General features: G+C 46.7%; 1 pseudogene; it reads right to left on the reverse strand.

The window, feature by feature from the left end:
- Positions 1 to 1,093: 1,093 nt before the first annotated feature.
- Positions 1,094 to 1,636, reverse strand: LOC138288188 (thymosin beta-15A homolog; annotated as a pseudogene).
- Positions 1,637 to 10,936: the final 9,300 nt, after the last annotated feature.

The raw sequence follows: 10,936 nt of genomic DNA on the forward strand, positions 1-10,936 counted from the left end.
GCCGGCATGGCGGGCCACACCGCCACATAAAGAACCCCATGAGGGCCGCCATCGGCAGCCCTCACTCACCACTAGGCTGCGTCCGTCAGGCAGCCCGGCAGAGGTCGGAATTATTATCCGACAGGGCAGCGGTGCTGCCCCTCGGATAATAATTCCTCAGCCACCAACCTTTCCCTGGTGGGGAAAGGCTGGCGGAAGGGGTGCACGGGCGCACCCCTGGGGGCCCCTGCACTGCCCATGCACCTGGCATGGGCAGTGCAGGGACCCCGGTGCAGTGCCCCATCGCGCAGGTGCAGTGATCTGCGCGACGGGTGCAGCTACAGCCGCCACACAGATGCATTGGCCATCAATGTCCCGGCCAGGCATTCCGATTTCCAGTTTTCCTTATTCAATATTAATGATTTATGGTGTTATTTTGCTTAATAATCTTTCTCCCTTTTTCTAATTTGGCTTGGGAAGTTTATAGTAGTGTGTTCTTTACTTCAAAACTGTTAGTACTACCTGAACCTCACAGATTTGTGGTTGAACAAAGTTTCTGTGGAACTTGTATTTAAACCTAAACATGGTGTACTTATTAATTTGGTATGGGTCCCCTCTTACCAAATTAATAACCCACTTTCTTATAGGGGTTCTTACACTTTCTTACTGAGCTGCAGTTGTTTCATGATGTGGAAAATACTGTGATTGGAGAAATGTCACTGGAGCCGAAATGCACAAGCTCCTTATGTCTCCTAAAATCTGTGGCTCCTCACAGTGGTGCAGACTGGGAGCCTACAATAAGTTAATATTTAATGCATCGACTACAAAGTACTCTTTGGAAGATGACACTTTTGATAAAGTCTTGGCTCCACTTGATTGAAGAGAAGCCAAGGGCTGCATTAACTAGTTCAAAATGAGTAGCATGGTATCTTTCAGTAGTTACTGTTGTACCAATATGAAACCATCTGAGACTGACCTTTTGCGCTGGGTTTAGATGGAAAAAGCTCTACCCAAGTCTCTCAGTCTCAGAAAACAAGAAACAATCTAAACAAGCATTTGCAATGCAATGGGCCTCGCGTTTGCTCGAGTTGGAGCTATTAGCGCTGTAAACTCCTTTTTTTCTTCTCCAAAAAGTATATTTATTTCTTATAATACATTTCTGAACAAAGACAAAACTCCATGAACACACAACATAAGCAGATCCCTCTCAGACCCCACATTTTAAAGCTTGCCATCCTTTTTTGGCTAAAGCCTCATCTTCCATAGAGGCTAGCTGCATGCAAGAGTGGCCAACAGTTGTGGTTAGGCTTACAATCAATGGGGTAAAAGGGTTCATCTTTGAAAGCAGCAGATGTGTTGGAATACGAACAGGCAGTGATTGGTTTGTGCTGCAAGTATATACATGATTTTTAACTAGATGTTAATGTATTCACAGCAAAGGTGTGCTTCTTGCTAGTCCTAAGATTTCTTGCAGGCCTCCTTTTTCTGGTCAATTGTTTCCTTTGAGGCAGAGTGTTCTTCTCATTTGTGGAGGTTTTCCTTAACTGCTTGTGGTCAAATTTCACGACCTCAGACATGTCAGGCTTGTAAGACATTTTGGCTGATCTCGACACACGCTGCTACAATACCAATAAACAGCTCACGCGATCCTAAAGACAGGTCTTGCGCTGTAAACTCCTAACCAGTCTTTTCTTGCCACATAAACTGAAAATTAAAAGTTATACAATTTCACATAAGGGAGTTGTATATGACGTATACATGCCTTCCTTTTATCCTTTAGTGCATTTCCAGGAACTGCACACCTTTGTCATCAGTCTGGGTAAGTGTAAAGCCACAGTTCAACCTGAGTAACTAGTACATTACATTAAAGGATCACAGGGCCAAGCAGGCGGGGAGAGCAGAGTTAGCCATTTCCCCACGCAGCGGATAAGTTTGATAAATGTGCATTCTCGTCGGAACCTGATACACACGTATAGGAGGGAGATAGGAGAGGAAGTGATGTGTGCTCCTCCTCAGAGCACCTGAATTGAGGCATTGTCTGAAGCAGCATCAACAATAACAGCTCTAGCCTCACCCCCACGTGTCCCCTATAACATCCCTAACTCTCACAAACAACTAACAAAATGTCTGCTTGGTGACAGCACAGTAAGGCTTCAGCTCTCTTTGTCAAGCATGTCAGGAGCTGGGAGATCGTTAAATGTGCTTCTGTTGTCTTTAGCTTGGCGGGGTCACAAACCATTCTTCAAATGTACTTTTTATTTCCTGATTGATTCAGGTGGGCACAGGCACTGTAGAGTGGAATGACATTTATGTGCCTTAGGCCAGTACACAACAGGAGAAACAAGCGAGATCGCGCTGCAAAAAAAGAGAAAAAGTAGTCCACAAACCGGACGGAAAACAGCGAGCCTAGTACGTTTTCAGTACTTGGTCGATGCGCTCGAGGAGGGCTAACCACCGGAAAAGGCATGACGTATGCATGCCTTCCACTAATGAAAGCAAGCAGATTTTAAAAGACAAGCCCAAGAACCAATGATAGACACTGATGTGACATGGGCGGGGCTCCGAACCCTTTTCTAACTACTACAGCATCTCGCAAGCGATACGCATACGCAAGCGCATGTGACACAGGCTCGACCCTAAAAAATGGTGCCCAGCATTCGAAATTCAGAGATAATAAATATATTTTAAAACAATGAGAATAAAATACAGAATAGAGATTTGTTGCACATTTTCTTTTTTTGCAGTGTGAAAGTAAGGCAATGATGAATGTGCAAAATTAGACAGTTCCAGAGTTGTAATAACAAGCACAAGGAAAACATTTTCCAAAATGAAGGAAAGGATAGAAGGTCCAACTAATCCTGGTACCAAATGTTTACAAGATGGATATAAAGACTGTAGGAAAGTGCCACGGTTGGCATGGTTACCCCAAAACGTTTTGGCTTATTTTGATGCTAACTTTGATTGAAAGTGTGCTGGGACCCTGCTAACCAGCCCCCAGCACCAGTGTTCTTTCCCAAAAATTGTACCTTTGTTTTCACAATTAGCACACCCATGGCACACAGTCAAGTCCCTTGTAAAAGCTACACCTGGTACAAAGGGCCATATGGCCAGGGAAGGTCCCCAAGGGCGGCAGCATGTATTATGCCACCCTGGGGGACCCCTACCAAGCACATGCACACTCTGCCCTTACTGCTTGTGTGTGCTGGTGGGGAGAAAAAGGCAAACTCAACATGGCACCCCTCTCAGAATGCCATTCCCACAATCCACTGCCTGTGGCATAGGTAAGCCACCCCTCTAGCAGGCCTTACAGCCCTAAGGCAGGGTGCACTATACCACAGGTGAGGGCATAGCTGCATGAGCAATAAGCCTCTACAGTGTCTAAGTCCATTCTTAGACATTGTAAGTGCAGTGTAGCCATATTGAGTATATGGTCTGGGACTCTGTCATTACGAACTCCACAGCTCCATAATTTCTTCACTGAACACTGGGAAGTTTGGTATCAAACCTCTCAGCACAATATACCCACACTGATACTAGTGTGGGATTTATTGAAAAATGCACCCAGAGGGCACCTTAGAGATGCCCCATGTATGTTAGCCAAACTGCCAGTGCAGGACTGAGCAGTCTGTGCCAGCCAGCCACTTCCAGGCGAGTTTCTGAACACATGGGATGAAAGCCTTTGCGCTCTCTGTGGCCAGAAACAAAGCCTGTCCTGGGTGAAGGTGGTTCACACCTCCCCCCTGCAGGAACTGTAACACTTGGCGGTGAGCCTCAAAGGCTCAAGCCTCGTGTTACAGTGCCCCAGGGCACTCCAGCTAGTGGAGTTGCCTGCCCCCCAGACAAAGCCCCACTTTTGGCAGCATGTCCGGTGGGAAAATTAGGGAGTGGACACAGGAAGGGTGTAGCCACCATCAGGGACTGTAGCCATTGGCTACTGCCCTATGACCCCTGTAACGCCCCTAAATCCAGGATTTAAGGGCTCCCCTAAACCCAAGTCGTCAGATTCCTGGTGACCTGACAAGAAAAAAGAAGGACTGCTAAGCTGAACCCCCAGCAGAGAAGAAGGAAGACGATAACTGACTCAGCCCCAGCTCTACCGGCCTTTCTCTTGCTTCAAAGAACCTGCAAAGAACAGTGACGCAACCAGCGGGACCAGTGACCTCTGCCAAGCTCCAGAGGACTGCCCTACACCCAAAAGCACCAAGAGCTCCCATGGACAGCGGCCCTGTCCAAGAAGAAACAACAACCAAGGACTCCAGCACCACTCCGAATGTGTGAGTCCTGACCACTCAGCACCTGATGCCCACAGCCCCTGTTCAGGTGGCCCAACCAACTAGAGAGGATACCCAGGCGATTCCGAGCAAGTGCCCACCCTGGGTTGACCTCTCCACCCCTCCACGACGATGCCTGCAGAGGGAACCCCGAGGACCCCGCTAGCTCAGGACGAATATATCCAATGCCTAAAAGACCACTGCACCCACTGGCCTGTTTGTCAGTGAGTTTGACTGTGTCTACTGGGATCCTGCTAATCAGGACCCCAGTAGTTATGCTCTCTCCCTTAAATTATGGTTATTGAATACTGGTAACCCAGTATTTCACCCACATTTGGCATACTGGTGGCCCCCTTATAACTTCCTAGTATATGGTACTGAGGTGCCCAGGGCACTGGGGTTCCAAGGTATCCCTACGGGCTGCAGCATATATTTTGCCACCCACTGGGAGCCCATGCAAAGGGTTCTGCAGGACTGCCATTGCAGCCTGCGTGAAAAGGTGCATACACCCTTTCACTGCCATTGACACTGCACCAGGTCACTTATAAGTCACCCCTAAAGCAGGTCCTCCAGCCCCGAGGGCAGGGTGCAGAGTACCTGTGTGTGAGGGAAACCCTGCACTAGCAAAGGTGCCCCCACGACCTCCAGGACCATTTTCCTGGACTTCGTGAGTGCAGGATCACCATTATCCTCGTGTACTGGACATAGGTTACTACCTATTTCCAGCTACATAATGGTAACTCTGAACATAGGCATGTTTGGTATCAAACATGTAGGAATCATACCCCAATGCTTTTGCAAGCATTAGTTGTATGATTCCATGCACTCTGGGGGCTCCACAGTGGACCCCCATTACTGCCATTACAGGCTTCTGAGGTTTTCCAGGCATCCCAAGCTGCTGCCATCTCTCAGACAGGTTTCTGCCCTCCTGTTGCTCAAGCAGCTCAAGCCCAGGAAGGCAGAACAAAGTGCTTCTTTTGATAGAGGTGTTACAGGCATGGGATAGGTAGCCTCCCCAAGCCACTGGAAATGCTTTGAAGGGCACATTTGGTGCCCTCCTTGCATAATCCAGTCTACCCCGGTTCAGGGACACCCAGTCCCTGCTCTGGCACGAAACTGGACAAAGGAAAGGGGAGTGACCACTCCCCTGTCCATCACCGCCCTAGGGGTGGTGCCCAGGGCTCCTACAGAGCGTCCCTGGGTTTTGCTATCTTGGATTCCAAGGTGGTGGGGCACTCTAGGAGCATCTGAGTGGCCAGTGCCAGCAGATGACGTCAGAGCCTTCCCCTGATAGGTGCTTACCTGTGTAGCTGACCAATCCCCCTTTCAGGGCTATTTAGGGTCTCTCTCCTGGGTTTTTCCTCAGATTCCGATTCCAAGACTCCAGCAGGAATCCTCTGCATCCCTTACTTCATCTTCTACCAACGGAACCGCAGCTGAACCCTCCTGGAACTCTACAAACTGCAACAAATAAGCCAAGATGACTTCTGCAACATTGTAACTTCAGCTCCTGCCAGCAACTGCAACAATTTCCAGGTTGTGCATCCTCTGAGGACTGCCTGTTTTCAGCCTGCACCAGAAGAACAGAAGGAATCTCCCGTGGAGTGACAGAGTCACTTCCCTGCTTCAGCAGGCACCTCTCTGCAGCGACGACCAGTGGCGTGGGTCCCCTCTCCAGACAACGAGCGTGGCTCCAGCAACATGGGTGGTGGACTAAAGTGACCCAGACAATCTCAAGATCCAGCTGTCCAACTCTGGTGGAGGTAAGAGCATGCCTCCCCATGCAAAACAGTACCCCCTTGCACCGCATGACTTGCAGTTGCCAAGGCTTGTGTGTGACCTTCCAAGAAGTTCTTTGTGCACAGCACAGCTTGGGCCCCCAGCACTCCATCCTGCGACGTACAGCTTCCTGAGTCGTTCTCTTGCGGCGTGGGATCACTTTGTGTCGTGCTGCATGGGCCTCTATTTGCACCTTCTTTGTCCCCATGCTGTGGGACTCCGGTGCATGCTGCCTGGTTTTCTGAGGGCTCTCTGAGTTGCCGAGAGCCTCCCCTGTCTCCCTCTCCTGTATAGAGGCCACCAAGTCCCTCCTGGTCCTGGGCAGTGGCATCTTCTGCCAAGCGCAAGTTTTGCGTGTGCCAAGGCTTGTTGGTGGAATCCAGAGATGCAGACCAGACTGCACTCATCCATCCGGCGTGGGACATCTTCTGCACCAACCAGTAACCTGCATCTGTCTTCGTGGGTGCATAACTGACTGACTTTGCCTTCTCACTGGTAGTTCTTCTTTTGCACCTTCATCTGGGTTAGCATTGGCTCTGGTTCTCCCTGGACTCTTCAGTGCTTCTTGGACTTGGTCCCCTTCTTCCACAGGTCTTTAGGGTCCAGGAATCCATCGTTAGTGTCTTGCAGTCTCTTCTGGTTCTTGCATAATCTTCTATCACAACTTCTTCTGTGTTTCAGGAAACTTACTGTGATTTACTCCTGTTTTCCTGAGCTCTTCTATTACTTACCTTTGATGTTTTCTTACACTCCCAGTGCCCCTCTACACACTACACTTGCCTAGGTGGGAAACTGAGTTTCCCATTCCACTAATTTAGTATATGGTTTGTGTCCCCCCTAGGCCCATTGCAACCTATTGTGATTTTCACTATTTGCACTGTTTTCTGTTTTTACAGCTCTTTCTGCATTCTAGTGCACACACTGTGTATATTACTTGCCTCCTAAGGAAGTATAGTCTCTAAGGTATTTTTGGCATTGTGTCACCAAAAATTATAGTGCCTTTATTTTTGTAACAATGAGTATTTTCTTTCATGTGTGTGAGTACTGTGTGACTGCAGTGGTATTGCAAGAGCTTTGCATTTCTCCTAGATCAGGTTACTTTACAAAATATTATGTTTTCCCTTAGTACCTCTATGAATCCACATTCCTCTCCCTTTCCACTGCCGCTTCAGCCAAATGAGCTGCAACCACGACCATTACCTTGGTGTACACCTGAGAGGCACTGGTAAGGCCAAAAGGGAGCACGGTGAACTAAAAGTGCTCGTGACCTACTTTCAACGAGGTAAAGCCTGTGGGCAGGCAGGATAGAGATGTGGAAATACGCATCCTGTAACCTGCTAGGCAGATTATTAAGTGCTCTCTGGACTCCATATAGGTGGTTAAGCCAACTATGACCCGTACCTAAGACTCTGGCTGTTAAGGATTGCTTCAAATCACGGTTTAATCGCTCCACAACACTATTTCACTTGGGAAGAAATGGAGACGAGTACTGGAGTTGGACCCCCAACAAAGCCATGGCGTCCATGAATGCCTTTGATGCGAAAGCAGGGCCCTGGTCCGAATGGAAAGCCGCAACCGCATATGTACCAATAAAGTCTCGCAAATCTTTAAAAACAGTCCGAGAGTCAGCCGAGCATTGTGGCCACACCCATAAAAATCTGGAGCATGAATCAACAGTGACTAAAATATAATTGTATGCACTATCCGGTGTTAGGGGAACGCAATGAACCAAGTACACACATTGTAATGGTTTGTTTGAAATCAAGAGGGGTGTCTGCGGCAGGCGTTTGGCAGTAGACACTTTTATTTGTTGGCAGATGTCACTACAAAGGACATACTGCTTTATCTCTTTATAGAGGCCTGGCCACCAATAACGGACTTGCAAGATCAAAATTGTAGCCGCCACACCAGCATGGGCAGATCCCACCCCCTCATGCGCTGCTTTGATCAATTGGGATCTTATATCTCTATTGGAAGTGTTTAGTACCCCTACGCCTGGTATCTTAACCTCTGCGTTCAGCATACCTCCCATTCAGAAGGAATATTTGTCAAGAAATCCTTAAGGAGAGGGCGTACCATCAGCCGTAGCTGTCACGGCAGCCCACATGACTGCGTCCGGTTTTGAACTCAAACAAGTCACTGCAGCTACAGCAGCCACAGCCACTACTGACTTTGCGGCTTCATCAGCCAATGTATTTCCAGCAACGTGTATCCCAACGCGCTAGTGTACAAGTGTATGAACAACATGGACATTTGGTAGCGTCTCTTTGAGATCTGCTACTTTTCCCACAGAAGTCTGTGTTTGATGGTGTTGCCTTTGGAATCTCTGAACCCATTCTGCCGCCAATAATGCAGGTATTCATTAAAGTACTGGACACAATAATATGAATCACAAACAATCAGCGTAGGCTGTGCAGGATCCGTGTGCTCCTGTGCCATCAGGAGAGCCTTTAGTTCTGCCAACTTTGCTGTGCAATCCCCTAGGGTTTGCGTAAAGGTATGTAGATGACAAAATGTATCGCCCTCCATGTAGCCACTCACGACTGCGCGAGCAGCAGAATATTGGTGTTTTGTGCCAATTGCAGGTTGTGCTGAGTCATCGGTGTACATGACTCTATGATATTGTTCAATAGGCAATGCATTTGCTGGAACTGGGTATTCTATTTCATACTGTAAAAGTTTTTAAGTTTGTAATTTTGGGTAAAAAATGTAATCGACCTCAGTGGCTGTCAAAGATGTAGCCGATTGTATCCAACGTGGATGCAATGCTTTTGCGTTCTGAACGCTGGCTTTTGTAACAGCCTCTAAGGCTGGGATCGGAGAAACGACAACAATGTGTTTTTCTTGGGCAAGAGGTCTTTCTTTAATGACAGCCATCTGTACAGAAGTGAGAATTTTCTCAGTGGAAGCAAAGCGCTGTTCTGCCACTGAATATAAGTGTGATTTGTATCCAATCGGGACTGTCTCACCTTCATTACATTTCACATAGGTGAAACCGATGGCACCAGCTATTACTCTGATGACCAAATGTGTTTTGTTGTCCCTCGTGTGTAAGTGTTGTGCTGCAAGCATGTCTGTTTGCAAATCTCGAAGAATGCGTGTATGTTCAATTGTCCAGAATTTACTTGAAAAATCGGGACATTTCAAATCATATAAAGGTTTTATGCGTGTAGCATAATCTGGAATGTAAGTTCTGCCAAAATTTAGGAAACCCAATAGAGATGGGAGTTTTTTTTAATCGTATTTGGTGGTTGTAACTGTGCACATTTATCTAAGAATTGTGGCGCTAGACTCTTTCCTTCACTTGATAGCTCATATCCCAAAAACAGGACGCTGAGGAAGGCAATTTGTGTTGTTTTTTTTATTGAATTTTTAGCTAAATTCAGCAAATCCTACAACAATGCGGGCTACCCATCTTAGATGTTGTAGCAGTTCATCATCCGTAACATAGATATCATCTACATAGGACAATGCTTCAGGATCAATCTCGTGCAAAATTGCTGTCACACAAGCTGCAAACAGTCCTTGACTGTTCTTATACCCCTGAGGTAAACAACAGAATTTGTTTCTGGGGGCCTAGTGCGCTGAAACTTGTTAAGTCTCTACTTCCAGGCGCTATATTCTGGCAGAAAAAAACATTGGAAATGTCCAATGTTGTTTTGTATTTTTTACACACTATATTGTTCATTAGTGCTGTGCTATGTGAGTTTTGTATAGCATAAGTGCGTGTATGACTGTTTAAGTGTCTGTAGTCTAAGACTATTCTATATGAATGGGTCTACTGGGAATAATGGATTATTCATTGGGGAGACACAGGGTTCAATTACGCCCTGGTACTCTAATTGCGTGAGTATTTCTCTCACAGGTGCTTTTGATTTGTGTTTTATAGGATACTGAGGTTGGGGTTGAGGTTCATTTTTAATTGGAATTACATGGTAGGGGGATTCTTTATCCCATCCTACGTGATTTCGGTAAAACGCAGGTGCCTGTGCCAAAGCCCAATCAATGGCATAGGATTCTCTGGAACAAGAGGTGAGACGGAAGGCTTAATAATGTCTTCTCCATATGGGCAGGTGCGGACAGATCCAGGTGGCCAATCTTGTTCGGCCAACAAAACATCATATATGTTTATTACGCGATCCCAAAAAAATTGCATCTATTATGCGCTCAATGTCTCCTTCTAACTGTAGCGTTACTTTATATACCCTATCAGGCGTGGAGACACGCATGTCCGCAGTTTCTACTTGTATAAAGTCATCAGTTGCTTTCACCTCCAGATGCTCTAGAAGATTCCGGCGAACTATTGTGACCTCTGCTGCGCTGTCTAGTAGTGCTAGAGCCCACTTCTTGTTCTTCAAGAGGACCCTCTTACTGAGTGGCATGTCAAACTGTGACTGCTGCCACTTTTTTCTTTTTGAATTGTGGTTTTTGTTGGGCGGGTTTCTCTTCCTTTTTAACAGAAACCTTCAAAGAGCATTGTGATTCCTGTCTCGGTTTCACATACTCTGTCCTTTGCTCTAATCGTCTACCTCTCTCATTTCCTTTTTCCGATGAGTCCTGAAAGGAACGAGATTGGCGTGTATCAGTATATTAGGTATTACAGTTATCTACTGTAGGGACCATCCCAAAAGGCAAGCACATCGTTAATATTCTATGTATGTCCTGCGGTCCCGTATGGGGAAATACTGTCTTAGAGCGCATTAATCTTTTGTGCTAACCAAAATGGAGTTTCCTCCCGTTTGGCGGGTACTTTACCCATTATTGAATGTACAGTTGCAGGATTTATACTTGGCGTTGCTGCGTGTGGATGTGCTAGAGCAGCACGTGTTGGGTTTGTATTTGATGTTTGCATTACGAATTGCACTAATTGTCTATATATTTATATCGCTGTTAATTCAGTATATAAA

The sequence above is a fragment of the Pleurodeles waltl genome, chromosome 4_1 (assembly GCF_031143425.1).
Source record: "Pleurodeles waltl isolate 20211129_DDA chromosome 4_1, aPleWal1.hap1.20221129, whole genome shotgun sequence".
Lineage (NCBI taxonomy): Eukaryota > Metazoa > Chordata > Amphibia > Caudata > Salamandridae > Pleurodeles > Pleurodeles waltl.